Below are 23,115 nucleotides of genomic sequence, written 5' to 3'. Positions count from 1 at the left end.
AAAGAAAAAAAAGTGACCACCCCTATGCTAACTGCCAACAAACTGTATATGTCTAACCTGTGCACATAATGGGACGTATGTGTAACAGGTTACAGTGTTCTGTTAATTTCACCAAAAACACTCATCATGATTCTGATAAAATATTAATGTTTTTCTTTTGTTTTATTACCGGTGCATGAGAGAACTTTTTATTTTTATTTTATTTTTTTTTAAACTTTGCATTTAACAATCACAGCAATAAACATCAAAACTAAGTTTCCATCTTACATACATTCACAATAATGGAAAAAAACAAAACAACAAAAAATAAAATAATAAAATAAACAACAGAAACGAAAAAAAAAACAAGGCACACAAAAAAAAATTCAATTAAGGTCAACAAAAGATAATTCACGAAGAGTTTTCAATGTAAACAAACTCTTCTTGTTACATGTCAACTTTAAGGATTCAATGTACAAATTAAAATCCACCTGAAAAATCTGAAACTTGGGGATGGATTTGGAAACTCTTGCTTTATGCAAATAAAATTTGCTGAATAAGATCATAAGATTGATCCCAAAAGCTAAAAATTTATTATCATGCATAAAATTGGTAATCACAGCCTTAAAATCAATTGTAATAACATGACCATTTTTCTCACATACGTACTTTTCAAAATCTCTCCAAAAAGTTGAAGATACAGGGCAATCATAAAATAAATGTAAAACAGTTTCAGATACATTTCCACAGAAGGTGCATGAGAGAACATGAGCTAGTGTACGCACTGTGGGTGACGGTTGCGCGATGACGTCATATTACGTGCTAGAGCCTCGTCACTCTCGCTCCGGATGTGGCCGAGGTAAGACGCACACACCGCTCTCTCCTGCTAGTCGCGACGATGAATGTTATAAAAAACTTCGTGTTGTATTAATTGGGTTGTATTATGTTATTGGGTTAGTTCCTAACGATGTTTTGCGTGTTTACTAGCTGGTGTTGTGTTCGCTATGCGACACTTTTGAGCCGTGAACCGTCGATGAATGAAGCTAATGTTGCTAACGATTGGCGCCTTTTACTGAGATTCACTTTTGACTTTTAGGAGAGCTTGCGAGGACGTCGAAGCGTACACCATGCTCATTATTGGTTCATGCGCACAGGTATGTTGTCAATTCTTTGTACATTATTTTTTTTTTGTTTGTTTCTTGACGCACTCTCGCTCCGGATGTGGCCGAGGAGAGCTTGCGAGGACGTCGAAGCGTACATCATGCTCATTGTTGCCGCTGTGGAAAATAAATGCTCAGTGAGATTGAGGCACAGTTAAGGAAAAATGGCACTCTGCATTGTTTACAATATTTCAGTCGTCCGCTAGCGCTGGGTATCGATTATAATTTCCTCGATGGATTCAATTTCGATTCACAAAAGTTCAGTTGGATTCGATTTCGATTGTTTAGTTTTTTTTCTGATTTGATTCGTTACACTTCAGTTCAATCCGATGTTGATTAATATGGAACATCAATTCTTATTAAATATCAAGGATGTGAGAATAAAACTCCACAAACATTAAATTTCAAATAAAATTTTGCGGAGGCGATACTGGTTAAATGATTTATTTATTAATGGGAGTTAACATGTTATAATCGCTTAAGTGTTACACAAACATTGACACCGGCAGGGATGAGATGAAAATGTTTTCATAATTCTAATTCAATAATTGTAAATATAAATGAAAAACATTCTGAATTGTCATAAAGTGCAATAAGTCAGGTTTTTCATAAATCTAAGAAAATACTTTTGAATTCATGTGAACATATATATATATATTTTAATTTATGGGGGAAAGAGATATTAACTCATTCAAACTCCAAAACATGTAAATATGTTTTTAATACTTTGTCCCTCAATCCCAAAAACGTTTTTACACGTTTTATTGTTTGTTTGTGGTTTTTTTTTGTTTTTTTTGTTGTTGTTTTTTAATGCAAGAGCGTACAGAAGGCTTTGATGCAGCTTCTGACATGAAGAGGTGGCTTAAAGGGCCAGCAGGTGGCAGCAGAGTATAAGAGATCACCCAGGGCCATGTTGCAACAAGCTCTTTTTGACAGTGTTTTCACCAGGAATGTGAATAATGATGAAACTTCCGTATTCTAATGCTAATTGCTGCAAAATGGAAAATGATACAAATACATTTTCCTTGATGAAAGAAGAGACTAATCTTTCTTTTGGTTGGGTCCATGTTTTGATCGCAATAGGACAATATTCTGCGGGCTTTGCAAAATCAGTCAAAGTAAAAAGTGAAGGGGGTTGCTTCAGTGAAAATGGCTGGGAGGGAATGAGTTAAAATAATTGATTCATGGTTTTATGAATCGATGTCACGCTCAAAATGGAAAATCGATTCGATATCGATTATTCGATTTTTTTTTTAAACCCAACCCGAGCATCCTCTGCATGCTCTGTAATGTGAAAGCACCCCACCAATCCACCTCATTATGTCGTCACATAATTTTACAATTTTATTAAAAAAAAAAAAAAAAAATGTTAGTTTTCTTGTTGTTGTGGTTACATTAAAATCTCAACGATAACAATAATTAAAGTAAATACTGCATCCTCAGTGCTCAGAGAGGTATTTTGGACAGAGGAAAAAGGTTGCTAGGCAATCCGTCGAGATCTAAGAAAAGGTCCGCATCAGACACGGGGAAGACAGAGAGCCGGCAGTTGCTGGGCGAATTGCGAGTTGACAATCAAAGCCGTATCACGCTGAGCCGAGAAGCAGAATGAGAGAGGCCGAGCAAAGCTCTCTCCAATCTGGCATTATACGTAGCTGCAAGTTATTGTCAACAGCGAGCAGGTGACATTTAATCCTGCCTTCCATCCCGCGCTATATATTAGCCCCTGATTGAACGTTTTGATCCAAATTTGGAGCGCGCATCTTGAAAGAGACGTCGCGGTCGGCGGAGGACACGGCACGGCTTTCATGGCATCGGCGAATGGCAAATAAGCAGACGAGGCTCTGCTCGCGTTCTGTGCGGGACGTGAGAAGGAGATGGCCTGATTGGCTCGTGACACACGCTGAGATGGAGTGACTGGCCTCGTCCCCTCGATGAAACATCCCGACTGAATGATGGATGTCGACGTAACGGCACGCACGCTTGACCACAGACTCCCACCAGTGAATATGGCTACCTTTCAGCTCAACTCTCAATACACAGGTGTGGCTGTGTGCCCCCGAGGAGCATGTGCCATGAGAGGGGGAGGGAGGGGGATGAGAGGGGGGGACTGGCTGTCACGACCCCGCAGCGGCAGCCCCACCACATCTCTGCCAAGGCGCAGTTTACTCTGACAGCACTGTCCTTGCATCCCAATGAGCTGCGTGCAAGAGATGGCTAATGTTACAGCCTCTTGTCTCGTATCCTGGGAGATGAGCTCAATTAAGTCAACATAAGCGCCATTAATGGGAATCAAAAGAGAAACAGACCTTTTGTTCAGCGGTGTCGATAATGACACTCAGATGTCTCGAGTCAATGTGACTGATAAATTTAACTAAAAGGATGTTTTTCCTGTTAGAGCTGTCAAAATTAATCGATTAATCATTGGTTGTTCCATACTTGACCTATCGCATTGCAGTGTGGGGGTGTGCCTGCAATACCTACAATGAACCCATTTTTTTTTTCTTTTCTTTTTTTTCTTTTTTTTTTTTTAACAGAAACCTGCTATTCTCGTCGTGTTTGGGAGTGGATACAGAGACCACACTAATCCAATATTTATACAACTAAAAATTTTTAAATACTGTATTTTCCGCACTATAAGGTGCACCTTCAATGAATGAGATATTTTAAAACTTTTCCCATATATAAGGCACTACAGTAGAGGCTGGGGTTACGTTATGCATCCATTAGATGGTGCTGCGCTAAAGGGAACGTCAACAAAACAGATAGGTCAGTCAAACTTTATTAATAGATTACAAACCAGCTTTCTGACAACTCCATTCACTCCCAAAATGAATAAACAGCTATTTTATTATTTTCTCTGAGGTAAAGTATTAGTATTAGCTAGCGATCCAAGATGGCGGGATCTTCTGCGCCCCCAGGCTGTGGTTTGGACACCACTGCATTCGGGACATGGGGGCTACGTGCACTCATGTTCCCTTTCAACTGGGTACATTTAGAAACATCATTCGAAAAACAATATGTAATAGTTCATTCAAAGATGAAAATAGAATATATATTTTTTTAATTAATCTTCCTGTCTTGTAATCAGTGCATGCCTGCACATACAGAAAATAAAATGAAGCACTGAAATGATAAACATGGTAAGGCTTTCAGATACCCCCCCCCCACATAAGGTGTCATTTGCTGTTCAATTACATTGTGCATGATAATGTTTGGCCTCGTCGTACTTGTATTACATTTGAATTATTTACTTACTTCATTAATCGATTGCTGTCGCTGCTGTGTTGACATGAGCCACACAATTCATTTATTTGAAAAGATTGTTCTTTTTAATTGCACTTTTTCTTCCGCCAACGCCAGCCCGGCGCGGGAATTCGTTGTCCTTTAAGACTGTTAAATGTTTGTTTTCTCATCTGTCTTTGCTGGAGTGTGCCGCTTGTTTCGAAGACCCAGGGGCAGTATGTGTGCGCGGCTGTAAAAACTGATTTATGAAATAGTTTTCTTCGCAGCAGCTCCAAAATATCCAACGCGACGCCGTATAGTAAGAATCTGTCTGACGGCACATCATAATAATGAACTGGCAAACCCAAACGCGTTCTTTCACCACATGCATTATTATTGATTTAAAATTGTTTGTTGGTGATTAAGCAATGAGAAACATCTTGAATGGGAGTCAAGGGTACACTTGCTCTTGATTACATTTTGGTGTCTGATTCTCCATCTTTTCTTAAGCACAGCGGAGAACATGAAAACGCCACACAATCGCCAACAACTTCAAATGATATCATAATGTATGGTAGCACAGCGGGTGAAGTTTTTAAGACTTCTGCCTGACATTCTTTTAGGCTCGAGGTTTTCATCTCAGTGACGCTTGCATGTTCTTCCCTCATTTCCGCTCATAAGATATCCGAATAGCTGAATATTCAATAGCTGCAGACCTAATTAAAAGTGCAATATTAAGCAACGACAAAGATAAAACGTTATAAAGACATTTAAAAGCAAAGAAAACAAAAAGCAGCTTACTAAAATAACTAAAACAGCATATAATATAAAAAGATTTCGATAAAAACATGATTTAAAAATGATTTTTTTTGACAATATTATTAGTAAACAACCAGCTTGTTTCTATTTTATTAAAGAATAAAAGATGATCATTTTAAGGTTTTAGTGAACATACTCTATTTTAGCTTATTATGTGTGAAAATTAACTAACTTTAGGATTTACAAACTAAGTAAGAAATAAAAAACAAATATTCTTAAAACAAGATTAATAATCTTAGAAATTCTGCTCTTGTATAGTAAATAATTCTCATAACAAAATAAATGAGACTTTATGGCTTGATATGAGTGTTTAAGTCTAGGTTAGATAGCTTACATTTGCAGTGCAACGTCCATTTTCACGTGTAAGCCAAGTCCATTGTGCAAGGAGGGAAGAATAAACGAAATAAAAAAAATCCTGCTCAGGAAGAGGAAGAAAATCTTTTGTCTGTTGCATTGTATAATCTATTAGGATGTTCCCACACAAGCTGCACTCTCACACCTGCCAGCTTCGGAGCTCACCCACACAATATGTGCATTTGTCTGTCTGCCCCGACTAACAGCTCAACAGCTTACGTGGCGGGCTGCGACTCTGCCTCCACGGCCACCGAGACCTGTGCGCATCCATCATAATTATGTACTGCAGCGACTGAAATAGCAGCTCTTCGTTTCTTGGAGAGGAACGTCGCATCATTCCCTCTCAATAATATTCCACAGTTGCGGCGGAATACGTCGAAAACTCATCTGTGGCGAATGTGTTTTTTTCTTGTTACCCGTGCGGGAGAGGTCACCTTTCCTCCGACAATTTTTGCTCATCTTCGGTGGGGGGATTTCAAGCTGGGCTTCCCTGCCGCCGCCAGCACCATGTCCACTTTTCTCAATTGCATCGGAGACTCAGTTAACCTACAGGCGGCCTGCACACAAATCTCGCAGCCTCTCAGAAGGTGTAAAGTTTACAATTTTGTGAAAATTGTCAGCAACCTTCGATTAAAGTCCACTTTAACTCAATTCCAGACAGATTTCTGTGAAAAGTGTACTCCATCAACCAAACATTCTGGTGTTTCATGATTACGTGTCAACCTTAGGTTAGCTTAGCAATTAGCATGGCTTCTCTGTTTTCTGTTAATTACTACTGAGTACTCCCATACAGCCCAATACAAACCCCATACAAACAGACAGTTAACACAACAATCCTAGTGAATCATCAGGACAAGCTAGTGGCGCAACATGTGGAAGGCATGCCAATGCCAGGGGGGTTTGCACAGGCTGCAGACGTACCATTAGCAGTTTAGCCGCTACTAAGTAGCCGTGCAGCCACCAGACCAAAGCAGCAATCGATTCTGTCATCTTTTGATCACCACAACCCGTGTAAATTGTGAAAGATTGCCGGTCTGCGAAAACGTGTTTGAACCAGTCCGCGGCGCAAAAAAAAAAGGTTGGGGTTGGGTCTTTGAGCCATGTAAACTATTATCATTGAATGAGAAATGTCCGCCGCCCTAACCTGTAATTTAAAAAAAAAAGAAAAAAGAAAAACAATTCGGGGTCACCCAAAGGGTTAGCGGCGGCACTGGACATGGGAGTGACTCCGCAACACGTTTAGCCACACTAGTAGAGCGCTGAAGCTGGTTGCTAGCTAGCTAGCTGGTGTGGGGTAAGTAGTACCGAGCTTGCCTCGACCTCCAACTTTCCTCGTGTATGTGACTTAAGTACACTGTGGCATATTAACCTACTATACATGTGTCCTGCTTCTTTTATCAGAAAAAGGTAAACAAAATAAAATAAAATGAAAATCTGTGACTGAATTTTGCTATTTAACTCATTCACTCCCAGCCATTTTTATGTTCTATTGCTATAAAAACATGGAACCTACCAAAAGAAAAACGTGTCTCTTCTTTCATCAGGGAGAAGAAGAAGAAAAAAAAAAAAAAAAAAGTACGGTATATTTTTTTTCTGTTTTTATGTTTTGTAGCATTTAGCATTAGAATTAGCTAAGTTTCATCATTATTCACAAACCTGTTAAATACTGGGGAAAACAGCTTGCTGCAAAATGGACCTGGTTGATCTCTTATACTTTTTGCTGCCACCTGCTGGCTGTTTTTTTTGTTTGTTTGTTTTTTGTAATAACTACCATCGCGTTAAGCGACCACTTCAGGTTAGAAACTGCATCAAAGCCTTCAAACAAAAAATCTAGCAAACAAAAACCTAAAAAAAAACGTATAAATACGTTTTTGGGAGTGAATGAGTTAATTTGTTTAATGAGGCAAAAAAAAATGCTAATTTGGACTCACAAAATGTGATTCAAAACCACTTGTTTAAGACTTGCAGGGTAAAATGCAAAAGAATCTGTAATTGTTTCTCCCTGAAGATGGGATTATTGTCCCTTTAATTTTCCTCTGATCCCTTTTCCTATTTCGACAAGGGCCACATAATTGTTGCACGAGACTCATGATTTTCAGACTGCCCGGCATCTTCCAGGATAATGTGCACAATGTTACCCTTGAGGCAACCTTCTGACATCGAAGGAAATGTAACGGGAAAGGAAAGAGGAGAAATCGTAACCATAAATCATAAACTTTTTTTTAACTCCTTGGAAGGAGGAAGGCTGGATGAAACTCGGGGGAGATTAAGTGAGATTAAAAATGCTTAATACCTGGCAGGCTCATCATTGGGCAGCTTTCCATGAAGCAGTGACACGAAAGGTGACTTTGAGACGAAAAGTCGAGCTTGTGACACCCTGTCATGTGGGCGTGGGGCTTTTCTGCCCCATTCAGCATGAAAACACAAGGGGAAGAACCATTTTAAACTGTTTGTGTTTTTTTGTTGCTACTTTTAGGAAATATGGATCTGATTTTATTTTTTTATTTTTCTGTTTTTTGTTGTAGTTTTTTTTTTTTTTTTTTTTACATAAAAAATGATTCCGTTTAAAGGTGTGCTTCATGATGTGCATACTGTCATGTGGCCCATATCGTAATTTAGAAACACTACAATACAACAATAGTTTTGAAATGGTTAAATCAGGTGTGATTGTACATTGTGTGAGCGTGTTTTTCCACTCCGCAGCATAACCTCAAGCAACAGATTTAAATAGGAGGTGAACTTTAGTGTATTGTTCACAAATCATAAATGTATTGCGTAGAGTTCAGCCTCTTTACCTCATCTCAAGAGTCTTTTAACCAGAACGCGAGGCTATTATTTAACATCTATTCATAATTTTGCCATACTATTAATCATACTTACCCCACGATGGTTCCTTATAGTCAAAAGAAATAAATCTCCCCCAAATGATGTCATTAATCCAGCAGAGAAGCAGTCTAGCACATACATCTAAATACATGAACTGAATTAAAGTGCAGTCGTTCCCTGTTGTCTGGCTCCTTTTCCCATCAACATGTTTGTTGATCGCATTTCTTAAGGCAGGTGTGTCCAAACTACGGCCCGGGGGCCATTTGTGGCCCGCCATCTATTTTTTTGCGGCCCTTAGCATATACAAAAAATTACTTTTGACACAGCCTGTTTTCCTGGATACACAAAAACTATTTAAATCTAAAATAGAAATATTTCTTTTTGTAATTTCATGAATTAAGTCAGTGATTTCCGTTCCAGAAGCAAAACTGTTTTCCTCCATGTTCCGCTGTCTGTGTCAAGAAGGTCTAATTTGTGGACACATCATATAAGTGATTAACTAAGATGCTCAAGTGATTTAAAATTTGTCATTTTATGACCAACTACTCTTAAAACTGTCCTGTTTAAAAATAACTAGCGACTTATTAGTTTTAGCATGTTTAATAAAGTCAGACAATTTCAAAATGGCCCTAGCATCCTTTGATTATTCTGTATGCGGCCCTCAAATGAAAAAGTTTGGACACCCCTGTCTTTATGGTAGCCATCATTTATTTTGTATATTCGATGCATTTGAATAAATCAGCAGTTGTAGTTTAAAAGTAGTTGCAGAAATGTAAGCTCAGTGTTTCATTGACTTGGACAAAGCTCATCCATGTTCAATTTCCTTCTCAATAATGTGCCCTTGAATCGAATTGGCTTGTTGAATTGAAAAGATAGGAAACCATTTTGGAGTGTGATGAAATTATAGTTGGTACACTGGGACCAAAGTCCATGCGCGCTTCTAAATGATTTCAGGGAGTAGGAAAAATCAATATCTCTCTTTTTTTTTTTTTTTTTTTAACCCCCCGGGCATTTCTGCCAACTTGATGGAGGCGCTTGACTACAGGTGGCGGGAGAGCAGGATCAAGTCGGGAATCAATCAGTTTCCAAATATTTCATCTGAAAGGGGGAAATGCAGGCCACTGAAGGGAGAATGAGTCAACTTGAAATGGTTCGATCGTGGGGGGGAAATGTGCGCCATCTTGTTTGTGATGTAATAGAAAGATGAAAATGTAAGACTTTGGAATTTGGAGTGTGCAAGTCTTTTATGTTGTGGATTGTTTCAGTTAAAAATGTCTCAATTAAGCCTTTTTAAGATGATGAAATGTTAGTCATGCTTAATATACTGGTACGGTTGGTATTAGGATTGAAATGAAGTGTTGTTGTTTTTTTTTCCCGTGTTGCAAAAGACAAGAGAGATTTCTTTTATTTTAGTTTTGTTGGATCTGCAGCCACGTCAAACCTTTCATTTAATTTCCCTCATCACTGCATGTGACCTCCGCACTTTTAGGGGAACACTATAGGCTACTTGTAAAACATCTCAATGCTGCCTTTGACGTCTTCCTATTTTAGAAAGAAGGATTTCTTTTATTTCATGCCAATTGTCTATTTTAGCACACACACACGCACATCTAAAATTCAATCATCTTCGAGGTAATTATCAGCATGCTGTGCAACTTTTTCCCAACAAAAACACAGAACTACAGCATAGACTTGTACAAACAGTTTGAGTGTATTTATAGTCACAACAAACAATAATCTATCAGAGGCGCTCCAGTGGCAGGACTGGCTGTTTATTTAAAAGGAAACAAAACACAAATTGAATGAGAATTAGTATAAATTGGTGCCTGAAATAACAGAAATGATAACTATCGAAGAGATGCGTTAAGTGTGATGACTGTAATGACGATGATTTCCAAACTATAATTCAAACAAAACTCTAAATCTAAAAGTCTGATACGGCACCCAATTTGTACTGCACTATGTCAACAGCCACTAAATGATGCGACGAGAAGCTCAAATTGCATGAACAAAATGGCTGTTTTTGGAAAAGGATAATGAGTCCTGCTTGTATTTGTGCAACGACATAATCGACCCATTACCGTTGCTTCCCACGTGAGCTTATCCATTCAGTGGTGTTGCACTTATGACTACTTGTGTCCACAAAACATGTGGCAGAGAAGATGTCTGAGATAATTCTCCAATTAGCTTTTCTTGAAAATTACATTTAATTTTCAACATCGTTGTGAAAGAGTGCACGTTGCGTGCACTTAAAAATTGACTGTTGACATTTTCATGTTAGTCCTTCCTTACCCGCAGTGTCAGTTCTAAGGAGGCTGGGGGGGCAAGCACTCTTTGCCTGTAATATTATTATTATCATCATCCTCATCATCATCATCATCATCATCATCATTATTATTATTATTATTATTATTAAAACGGCAGACGAATAGCAACTGGGCATATTATTTAGGCATGCATTCATGCAAGCTATTGTGATTTTTTATTACTCCAGATGTCTCATCCTCATACATTAGTGCGAACATTGCACCAGTATAATCACTATAATAGAGACAGGCCATAAAAAATAATAAGCGCAAACAAGTGCAATACATTATTTTTAGACATAGGCTTTGCGATTCCAATATTTACATGCCTACCAAAACAAGAATCATATGAGCCGGTGATTTCCAACCAGGATGCTGTGGCACTCTTGTGAAATGATCCATTTTCACTTCATTAGTTAAAAAAAAAAAAAAATTCAATTACAAATAGGGATGTCACGATAAGGGCAATATCGTGATATTGTGATATTAAAACTGCCACAAAATCGTCGTCGTCATGTTCACAATATTTAAAGGGAACACATTTGTGAAAAAAAAAAAAAAAGTCAGGTTGATTTCCATTTGTGCAGTTCTAGTAGCGAGTTTATTGCCTCAATAAAGGTTGGGAAACTGATCTGAGCTACATGAGGGTGTTGACACGTTTAAACTGACAGTAACATTGACATAGAATAGCAGCCTTCGAATCGAGTAATGCTTTAAAAGCCATACATCTGCTCACCTTTGAATAGCAGGGAACGATAATCTAACACCTGCTGCTGGCTTTTGCTCAGCTGCGCTACTCGATGATTCTCACTGAGTGGCACACTAATATCCTCATCCAGAACACTAGCGCATGCATAAAATGTCAGCGTGAATCCCAACATGCGGAACTAATGTTCATGGAGAGTCTCTTTCATTTTATTGAATTACTTCCCATCCATGAAATAACTATTAAGTACATTAAGGGAGGGGGGGGGGACTTGAAAACAGCGTGAAAACATTTCTCACTCGTGAAGCTTCAGATGTGTCGATCCTGCTTTTTTAGAGGCCAGAAATTAATAACATGTTTCCAAGGCAATCCCGTTAGCGCCATCTAATCCGGCTCAGACTGAGAGACTTGAAGGCTGGTCTCGGAGGCAGTCCAAGGATTACCCATGAGCATCAATCATAAGACAACATTTGTCTCTTTTGGCTGGAGACTGCAGAAAAAAACATATACCCCTCCAGCCAATCGCAGCCAATGCATGGATTTTTTTTTCTTCACTCACTCATTCACACACGTAAGCTTCTGTGAATGAGTGAGTGAAAAAAAAATAAAAATAATGCTTTCAAATTGCCGCAGGAGTGACGTCGCGTTTGCCCGGCCCCGTTTGCAACCCCCCACCCCCCCGCACTCTCTTGGGCTTCTAGACCTCTTGATGGCGCCATAGAGTAAATGAAGCACCATGAAGCTTTGCTACATGTGCAAACCAATTGGCTGCAAAGCTTCATTGCTTCATGAGGCTTCATTTGGTCATCACTACCAGTCATCCACCATTGCCGCCCTACTACCGGATATGTGTGGGTAAAAATATTGATTCATCAATGCATTGCAATATTCAATATTGATTCAGCAAATCCTGTCAATCAATTCAAGCTCCTGGCCAGTGAGGGGCGCTTTACTTGTGAGTCAGCTTGTATGGATGCAACTTTGCGACTTAAGGCCATCAAATGTAAGATGCAGCAGATAACATTACTTTCGCCCTCTCATCCACTTAACAGGGCACATCGACGTGCAGAATGCATTAAAGTTAATTGAGCATTTTTTGCCTTGTGCGCTGTATTAATTGAAAAGCCATCACGCCAAGACATGCACCAAATGACCACATTAAATGTCAACTTTATATCTGACATCCTTTCCAGAAGGAGAAGTGCTTGACAAGGTCTTGGTGCACTCTTACAAATCAGCAGACAAGCACTAAGCTTGTGTAGGTGGCTGCGTCTAAAGTCCAACAAGGAGTTGCTGTCACCGGTCCGAATTGCTGCTGAATGGATTTTCCTTGATGACGTATTTATTTATTTATTGGAACAAATTCTGAAAATATGTTTGTGGACCCTTGTTAACAGGAAGGAAATAGAGGAGACAAAGAGTGTAGCAGAAGATGAGGCACTTTTAAAATTCTCTCCCATCAATCCCCCCTTAATCTACAAAATGAACCAGAAGCATCCCATTAATGAGATAAAACAAGGAATTTGCACTTCCTGCACCTCTGTGTTTACCTGAAACTCGCCTCCATATTTGGCATCTGCCAGGCAATCATTCACACTGAGTAACTCTAATGTAGTTATGACAACAACAAAAAAAAGCAGGGGATAAGCTTTAAAATCAGCAAACATTGAGGAAGAGGCATCACAAAGACAAGTACCATATGAGCAGAAAGAGTAAACACATTTGGCGACCCGCTGTCGACTGAAGATGACATCACACGTGCTCAGGAAACAGCCAATCATGGCTCAGTTTGCTAATGTCACATGATCAAACCCAGAAAACGCCCGTGATGTCAATTATAGTCGACAGCAAGCGGCAAAATGTGTTTTTAAAAATATTAATTGTACATGAAAGATAGTGAAGTTATCAAATTAAATTTTGACAAAATATTATTTTTTTTACTGCTGAAACTGGCTATCCCTTTAAAATTCTTTTGAAAAATAGTCTGATGACAAACAACTAATCACTTGTTGCTAACGCAAGCTAGTGCCGTATAATACAATTTTTATCTATGATGGCATCCATAATTAATTCCATCATCTGAACCGCTTATAATTAGTGATAATTTAACGTATTAATTTAAACGTATTACCAGCAATTGAAAATGATTCAAATGTTGTTGTGTTGCTGAATATTTACCAACTTTGTCTGGTTTTCTTTATAAATACAGCTGGCAGAAATGGCAGATACATGTCACACTCACTTGGGAGAATGGAAAGACTTCAAACTGGCAGGCCCCTGCGTGAGAAGATGCAATGTTTTAAAAGCATTTTTTTCCCCCTATAAATACTTTGTAGATATAAGTAAACAGCAGCATCAGGTAAAGAAGACGTGCACATTTAAACTATAACAAAAAGTGTTTACATCTTGGGTTTATTTCCCCTTTAACAAGATGGTACTACAACATGATTTACAAAAAAAAGCAATCAACGCTGTCTCACTTCACAATACCGACCGGTCCTCTTGCTAGAAGCTTGGGAACCACTTTTTCGGAAGGCCTGAAGGAGGGGAGCTGCGTCTATTCTTTCTATGTCAACAACAGTGTGTTATGCCGCAGGGGATTTTCAGGCAGTTCTATCTTGTCTAGTGAATCCATCCAGTGCAAATTCGTCAGTCTGCTTTGGGGCTGACGAACCGGACAACGGCACACCACAGCAAACATTTAAGACAGCATAGTAAAAAAAATACAAAATAAATATCATTGCTGCTCAGTGTCCATAAGCGCCCAGACTTCAAGAGCTTGGGAGGGGGGGAATTGGGGATTCCGAACACGGGAGCAGTTTGTGTACTTGTGTGTCACCCACATCGTAAATAACACCCAAAAAAAAATAATTGGTGATGCAACTATTACCGTGATTTGTTCACCAAGCTATTACACTGATTCACATCACAAGGGACTCGACGCCAGAGGCACCGAGCAGCATGCCCTATTTCTTTCTAGTGTTTTATAATTAATACAGAGCGGTGATTCGATTGCATAATTAGTATGAATGAATTTGCCTTGCGTCACAGATGGCTACCAGTGATGGCGTGGACAGCGTGTGAGGCAACTTGCGTCCTCCCCACCCCTGCATGCTGCATGCTTGTTTCCTTATAGAAAACAGTCACTCTCAACTGGTGGGTCGGGACCCAAAAGTTGGCCGCGGAGTAATTTGGTGGCCACAGTATTAAAACTCTGCTTTTCGCAGATGATGTGGAACTGTTTTTTTAGCATTCCTCAACTTTCCCATTCTTTTGTTGTCCCAGTCGTACCTTTTTTTGGAACGTGTTGCAGGCATCAAATTGAAATTCAAAATATTTGCTAAAAAAAACAAAAAAAAAACAAAACAATAAAGTATATCAATTTGAACGATGTCTTCGGACCTTGGCAATTTGCAAATGACACAATATCCCAACTTCATTTGGGTTTGTTTTGTATCACAAACTCAGCTCAGGCACCGCTTCATTGAGACTACTGATGCAATCAAATATTTTTCAGGTTTTGAAAGCTGCACTTGAAAAGTTTATGTCACCGATAGATCAAATGGCTCTGAAAGGGGGGGGGAATCTCAGCTTCATAGTGGGTTTTATTGTTACGGTTTACTCATTCCCGATGCTCCCATCAACATTGTTTTCAGCGGTTTTATTTTCAAAAAAAAAAAAAAGAAAAGAAAAATCCATACAGTATTAAAAAAATAAAAATAAAAAAGACTGGCAAAGACTCAACAAAGTGGTATAAACATAATGCTCTCGAGTCAAGTGCAGTCCAAATTAGAGTTCAATAAATAAATAAAACAAATATGTGTTACTAGTGCTTCCTAAATAGTTATAAAAATGATCAACATAGATTTTGAGGGTAGCATGTTTGCGTTTGAATCTCGACTCAGGCCTTCCTGCATGAATTTCCTCCGGGCGTTTTCCGGCTTCCTCCCACATTTCAAAGACATGCATGGAAGGTTCATTGAAGATTCAAAATTTTTCATTAATGTGAATAGCCATGAGTGACTGTGAATGGTTGTTTGTTTATAGACAATATGCCTTGCGATTGGCTGGAGACCAAATGGGTGTCACCCAAATCTTGCTGGAATTGGCCACAGGTCACCTATGATCCTAAATTGGGCAGGCTATGGAAACGGAATGGATGGATGTTTTGATTTTTTATATTCCTATAACAAACGGGTCATTGCATTTTTAGCCAACTGGTCTGTATATGTGTTGATAAGGATAAGGATACCATTTTGGCTTCACACAAATAAAAAAATGCTGAGGCCAAGAGAAACGCTGAGGCTCACAGAAAATGTTGAGATTGTAATCCGGTTATATCAGGCACTCTGCGCTAATAAATGAAATCATCTGCTGCAACTGGCAGGTTGCCAAGTTGACATAAATAAATTAAGCAACAGATTTACTCCAACCTCCTTCGGTGATTGCACCTGGTCTCCCTGAGCGGAAATCAGCTTCATTCCACTGATAAAGAGCTCAAAATAAATTGCATTTAGACTAACTTCATTTCAGCCATGTCCATGTATTTATTTGTATATTAGTACATTGATCAAATGAAGACTTATTACCTCTTTACATTAGCCCTGTGTGGATTTGTAAATGAATGGCTGAAATTAGCAAGGACTAATAAAAAAGTAAATTGTAAAAAAAAAATAAAAAATTGTACCTCTAGAAAAAAAACAAAAAAAAGTATAAATTTGTACCTGTAAAAAAATGTACCAGGTAAAAAAGAAAATGAATGTAAAAAAAATTGTACCTGTAAAAAAGAAAATGTGTACTACTAAAAAAAAAAAAGAATGTAAAATAAATTGTACCAGGTAAAAAAGAAAATATGTACTAAAAAAAAAAGAAAAAAATGAATGTAAAAAAATATTGTACCAGGTAAAAAAGAAAATGTGTACTAAAAAAAATGAATGTAAAAAAAAAAAAATTGTACCTGTAAAAAAGATATGTGTACTAAAAAAATGTACCTGTAGAAAAAAAATATATATATATACATACCTGTAGAAAGTTTGTATCTGTAAAAGTCATGATTTGTACAAATAATTTTATGTAAATATCAACTTTAACAGTGAAATCCAACCTACGTCAAAATTTGGGTTACATCGCCAGCGCAGGAACGGAACTCGTTCGTAACTCGAGGACTCCCTGTATACACTAAATAAAAGTATTAGAATTCAAAATAATGAGCAAGGCCATTGTTTTGATTTCCTGCCAACACGATTCTTGGATACATATTGTTTATTGTGGCACGCTGTTAAGATGTTCATACAGCCTTGCACACGCAAACTCGTACTCACACTCGTCAGTTATCAAAGAGGGAGTACATAACAATGTCTGGAAGAGTTAATGAGCTTGATCTTCAAGGTAGCTGCCTGTTTGAGCAGGAAGCGGTCGTAGTGTGGATGGATGGTGTTGTTTGATCGCTTGTTATCCAGGTGTGTTACTCCAAGGTCGCCGTGTTATTGCATCTAGTCGAAATGTGTTTAGTCAAAACCAGAAACATTTCACCTTTGAATTCATTCAAGTTTGACAGCGACGCTTCCCCTCAGCAAGACCATTAAAGGGTTGAAAATTCCTTGTAAACAATGAAGTTTACATTTCTACATTGAGTCATAGTGTTTAATAATTAGATTAAATCCAGCCATTTTAAAAACCCACAGTTAATTTCAGTAAGATGCAAAAAAAAAAAAGTTCTATCACATTAACGTACATTCTTTTATAAATATATGTGTATATATATATATATATATATATATATATATATATATATATATATATATATATATAATCGTAGATCTAGTAATTTGTAATTATATTACATTGCTGCAGCCTAAAAAAAAATCGATTCGGCAATATATCGCGATATTACAGGACGCAATTCTCGAATCGATTCAATAGGTGGCAGAATCGATTTTTAAATATCCATTTTTGATGGAAAAATATTCAACAAAACGTCTTACTTATGGTTGGTTAGAGTTCACACCTTAAGCATGGAAAAATGTTATACTAATGGAACATTAAACCTTAATATTTTATTTCAATGCTGTTCAAATATGAAACTGTCTCACAGTTATAAGGCTGAAGTTTGAGATAAATAGTCTTACAGTGTACAAGATTACTAATGAGTATTTTCTAAATTTGAGTAAAAAAAAAAAAATCGCAACAATCGACGAATAAATCCGTATCGGGATTAATCGGTATCGAATCGAATCGTGACCTATGAATCGTGATACGAATCGAATCGTCAGGTACGAGGCAATTCACACCCCTACTGTACATGAAGAATTATATCACATGCTTATCAGGAAAATCATTATACATCCTTCAGTAAACTTCATTTAAAATGAGAACTTTATTGAGAAACGGATGATTCCAATTAATGGCCCAGAAATGAAAGCTCTTTCATCAAATGTGTGAAACGACTGTGCCGCGTCATTCCCTTCATGCAGACGGATGAGTCTTTTTCTGTATCAAGCTCAGATTAATGCTCATCTGCACGCTTGTCTTTCACTCTTTCATCGGATCATTTAGCGCAGGCGAAGATAAACATGACCGAAATAGCAGAGGAAACATTTGAGATGGATGTTTGTGTGCTTGGAACGTGAACTTAATTACAAGTGTAAACACTTTTTTTCTTCTTTGTCCTACCATCCACAACTGCAGCAAACATGAAGTAATGATCCCAAATGTATTACATTTTAATTATGTTATTACCGCATGCGAGTACAATTAGTTAATCTGAAGGAGTTGATGATTTCTAATGCCCTCGTTCTGTTTAATAGCAGGATTCTGAGGCTGCAGGAAAAAACACCTTGTATCAGGGGGATGACATTTAAAAGCATAAGCTATTTATAACGGTGATTGTGTGAGCAATTTACCTGAAAAGCCAATGTACTTAGCATAAATTTTGCATGGAATGCTGAACTAAAATATTCTCACATGAAAGATGAGCAAGCGAGTCTGATCAGCCGTTACTTAACTCATTCACTCGCCGCCATTTTCACATTTCGCAGTCCCGTTCGCTCCCGGCTGTTTTACTGGATTTTGACTGATTTTGCAAGGCCCACACAATATTGTGTTCTATTGCTATAAAAACATATAAAAACCTATCAAAAGAAAGACTAAAGTCTCTTCTTTCATCAGGAAAAAAAAAGTAAGTTTCTATCTTGTTTCCGTTTTGCAGCAATTAGCATTAGAAGAGAGCTAAGTTTCATCAGTTTTCACAAATGTATTCAAAATTGTAAGTAATTGAGCTTTTTTCCTACATGGCCCGAGTTAATCGCCTTTGCTCTGCTGCCACCTGCTGGCCATTTGTGTAATAACTACCATTTCTGCAACCACTCTTTGCAGTTGAGAGGCTGCATCAAAGCCTTCTGTATGCTCTAGTATAAAAACAAACAAACAAACAAAAACGTATAAATATGTCTTTGGGACAATTACAACATTTAAAAAAAACATATTTACACGTTATTGGGAACAAATTAGTTAATTTTCAAGCCATAGTGCTATTTTCTTTTTTGAAACCATGAAATATGAAATCAGTCACAAATTAATTTAAGGCCTTGTAATTTTGTAACCATCAACATTCCTGCAGAGGTTTTAGTCAGGATGTGCCGTTTTATCACCTTCTGTGATGTCATAAAGCCATTTGCTTGTTGTGACCAAGTGATGTATGGCTTTCGTGATACCTATCCTGTGACATCAAATACCTTTGACAGGTTCAAGCTTGTCGGGATACCTCAATGACATCCAATGGGTCAACGTGAAATTGGACAGGTGAAACAGTATGTCATCCTGACATAAGGACAATGGGAACAGGATGAGCATTCATAGGAAGGAAAATTGGATTCCGGTGCACCTATTTTAGCAGAGAGGAAGTCGCATTTGGGGGGAAATAAAATGTGCCTGTTCACTTGGTTATTTACTTACAGGAGTTCATTTTGTTTGTGGAACTGAATAACAGGTCAATGTGGTGAATGAGTTAAAGGGTTATGGTAAAGGGATTCAATTTTCAACCTACTGCATATACAGGACACATATTGAAATTGTAATTTTCTAATTTCAGGATTTCGCATACTAGAATGTAAAAATATTAAAGCATGTGAGGTTGTCTTGACAATCATGAAATGCTTTCATGCAGACTGTCTCGAATTCAGTGAGCGCTTGACGCATTACTATATTGAATAGGATGAGCAATAGAAAAGAGAATTCATATTTATATACTCACAGGGCTTCGATTTCCAACTCTTATGGAAATAAATAAATAAATGGGACATATTGGGTGGAGTGGATTACTTTTTAACTCTTTGACTGCCAGGCGTTATAAAAACAAAACAAAAAAATCCACAGTGCCAGCCGCTTTTGAGCATTTTAACTCATCTTTCAAGGCAAAAAGAATATTGTTTGCCTTTACTACATATACAATGTGGCTACTCAATGAAAGATCGCATTCCATTCATTGGAATTTTACTAATCACCATGAAACGTCTTTGGCAGTCAAAGAGTTAATGGGTGTTATGCCTGTGTTTTGGGCTGGATCACTAGGTCATGTGACTGACACTTGGCTAGGAGGTGAGAAACTTGACCAGACATCCAAAAACTTGACCAGACGTCGAGAAACTTGACCAAATGTTGAGAAACTACTAACACAGCTTCGCACCCTTGACTGGACTGGATTAGAAAATGCTTCCACAACGCGTAAACAAATACAACTCACTAAATACAACAAATACTAATGAGACATTAACGAGACACACGTGGGAAACACAGCAGGCAGAGGGCACTAATTAGCAACACATACGGGGGAGGGGAGACACACACAGGTGAACGAGGTTAACTATGACGAGACTAGGGGAGACAAAACCGGACAAAAATACAACATAAACACCCAAAACCCAACCCCCCAAACCGAAACACGACATTATTTTATAGTTGCTATATCCCTTGTAGTTGATGAAGTTGCCAATTGCAACGTTCCTTGCAGTGATGACGTCAATTGCTATCAGTGGCAGAGCCTTCAAGGCCTACTATGAAGGCCTTAACATCAAAAGCCCTGAACCAGAACTTAAAACTGTGTAGACAAATATTGTCTAAATGTATTTCCAAGAGGCTTTTGTTTTCATTTCATAGCGTGTGTCTAATGTCTTGGCTGCTCAAAGCCAAACGTGTCAATTGTGTTTGAGGTTGCTTCCACACATCCAGTCCTGCTCTCTCAATCAAAGTTTCTCACTCATGACAGGAAAGGTTTTTCTGTCAAGCCTTTTCTTCGAGGCCATCTGAATCCAGCCCTGCTAAAGTCTCTTTCCCAGCTCCCGTGTCTTGTCTGTATTTGGGTCTTTAATTGTGCAACTCACGTGACATCAAATGTGAAATTAATTATTTTTTTTATTTTTTTTTTATTTTTATTTTAGCCGCCTATTTACACAAATGTGTCTGTTTGCTTGCCATTCGGAGGTTTGGACAGATTTTGATGTAGTAGTAGCTAACATAATAAGACTCCCACACCAAGTTTCTCCATCCGTGACTTGGCAGCTACGCCGAGCGAACAAAAGCTGCCATTTTCAAGCTACGCAGCAGCACTATGATGTTGAAAAAAGTGAGAATAAAATCATGCTTTTACCTCAACTTTATGGAGGCTCGGATTTTTCTTTATACTCTGTTTGAGAACAAATAACTGCTCACCTCGTAGCAATGCCCGAGCGCTGACCCCGGTCGTCATGGTAACAAAAGCTGTATTTTCCATTATATAGATAGGTGAGATGAGCAGTGGTTTTGGTGAGACAAAATCCTCCCCTGCCAAAAAAAGAAGAAATTTCAACCAGACATCCAAGTATGTAAGTGTGTTGTTTTTGTTGTTGTTGTTGTTGTTGTTTTTTTGTCCTATTTGCATTTTGATCGAGAAGGAAGCTCTATTAACATTTTATGATGAGCGACCAATCACTGATTTACTAAACCAAGATATTCAAAAAGGTTCGTCTCAGGTGATTTATGTCATGGTTACACCAAAGCACGTTTTGTTTTTTTGTTTATTTTTAGTTCTCGTTCTAATTTGCTCCATACGGGAAGTGGCTATGTGTTGATAAATGATATTAAAAAAAATCTTAGCTCTTGGGATAATGCAATGCAGTTCTTCACTACTACCGAAATGATCATGGATCATATAATTGATGGCAGCACATTAATTTTTCTTTGGCAGTCCAAATCAAAACTGAGCTTCTTTATTCACGTTGTCAATGCAGACGTTTTCATACAGCTGGAATATGGGATCACATTAGATTGTTGAGATACGGGACAGGATCGTACAAAGGAGAATAAATTACTTCAACTCACTTAGAAACTCAACTTATTTTCCATTCTTCATTTCTTTTCAAACTGCACACTAATCAGATGCTACTTTTTTTTTTTTTTTTTTTGTTCCAGGATTTTCCCTTGTGGCAAGCATGTCTTTTCGGCTGCCTCATTTTTTATCACTTTGAGGACTAATTACTTTTATTGCAAGAAGAGTAAGCAACATATTTCGGATATGCCAGGCATTGTATTTGTATTGTATTGTATTTATTATTTATTTCAGGCAATTTCAAAACACACAATGGGTATCAAGCTCCACCAAAGAGCAAGAAACCAACAACAACAAAGTGAAAAAAAGAAAGAAAAGAAAAAACCTAACAAAAAGTGAAGATAGAATCCAATCCTGCCTGAAAGGGAGTGGGAAGAAGAAATTTTATTTTATTAATCCCCCCCCATCTCCCATTCAAAATGTCAAGCTACTCTGCTACTGACTTTAACACTCAAAATTAAACAAGTACCCAGGGAACAATGAAATGACCAAGGGGGAAAAAAAATAAAAATACAAATGATATAGCATGGTGGCAGTACCATAAGAGACAATAAGTTTTACAATTTACAACACAAATACACAATTGTAAAAAATAAACAATACTGGCACAGATGTACCAGCAACGTTAATTTACAATATACCAACAATGGTAAGAAGAAACAAGCATATGTTTACATAGACAGAAAACACTGACGTCATCTTAACACAAAGTATTCTCAATGTATTGTGACCAGACCATTCTTTTAAATAACGACTTAAATCTATGAATACTTTTACATTGTTTAAGTTGTAAGCAAAGATTATTCCATAGTTTAACACCACAAACAGACACACAAAAGCTTTCCCGAGTAGTTCTAATTCTTAGTAACGTGAAATTTCCATATTCTCTCAGGCGTGAATAATACTTTGTACAAAATCATAGGCATTTTAAACAAAGAACATGTTGCATGTTCGCCAGCTTTTCAAGCTCTTTTGTTACTTATACAGCCTCATTATGTTTGAAACATACGTCTTTTCTTGAAAACCAAACCCATACATCCATATTCTATAGTAGGGAGAGCGGGGCTAGTTGTATCACGGGTCATTTGAGTGAGCGCTAAAACATCACATCAAAAGACTTCATTGATCTATAATTATATATTAAGAACACTGACAAATATTTATTACTACAGTGAAACTGGAAGAATCTTGAGGGGAAATGCCTCAAGTTTAGAAAATTGCATCAAAGAATGTTGACCCCGATGTAATTTTCCAGATGAATTAAATTGCTAAATATAAAAGAATATCAACAGGAAATAAAAACACATGCAACTGAAATAGACTGATTGAATGTGACAGGATCGCTCTCGATGAAAGGAGAGAATCTCATTGTTGAATATTAAA

General features: G+C 37.8%; 1 long non-coding RNA gene across 1 annotated transcript; it reads left to right on the top strand.

Annotated features, from left to right (window-relative positions):
* The first annotated feature begins 1,073 nt into the window (after positions 1 to 1,073).
* LOC144018774 (uncharacterized) lies at positions 1,074 to 23,115 on the top strand. The gene is made up of 3 exons (XR_013283512.1): positions 1,074 to 1,133; positions 21,146 to 21,229; positions 21,816 to 23,115. It is a non-coding gene; the product is annotated as an uncharacterized LOC144018774 (long non-coding RNA).

The sequence above is a fragment of the Festucalex cinctus genome, chromosome 5, assembly GCF_051991245.1.
Source record: "Festucalex cinctus isolate MCC-2025b chromosome 5, RoL_Fcin_1.0, whole genome shotgun sequence".
NCBI lineage: Eukaryota > Metazoa > Chordata > Actinopteri > Syngnathiformes > Syngnathidae > Festucalex > Festucalex cinctus.
The sequence above is the reverse complement of the archived record's forward strand: the minus strand, read 5'-3'. Positions and strand labels throughout refer to the sequence as shown.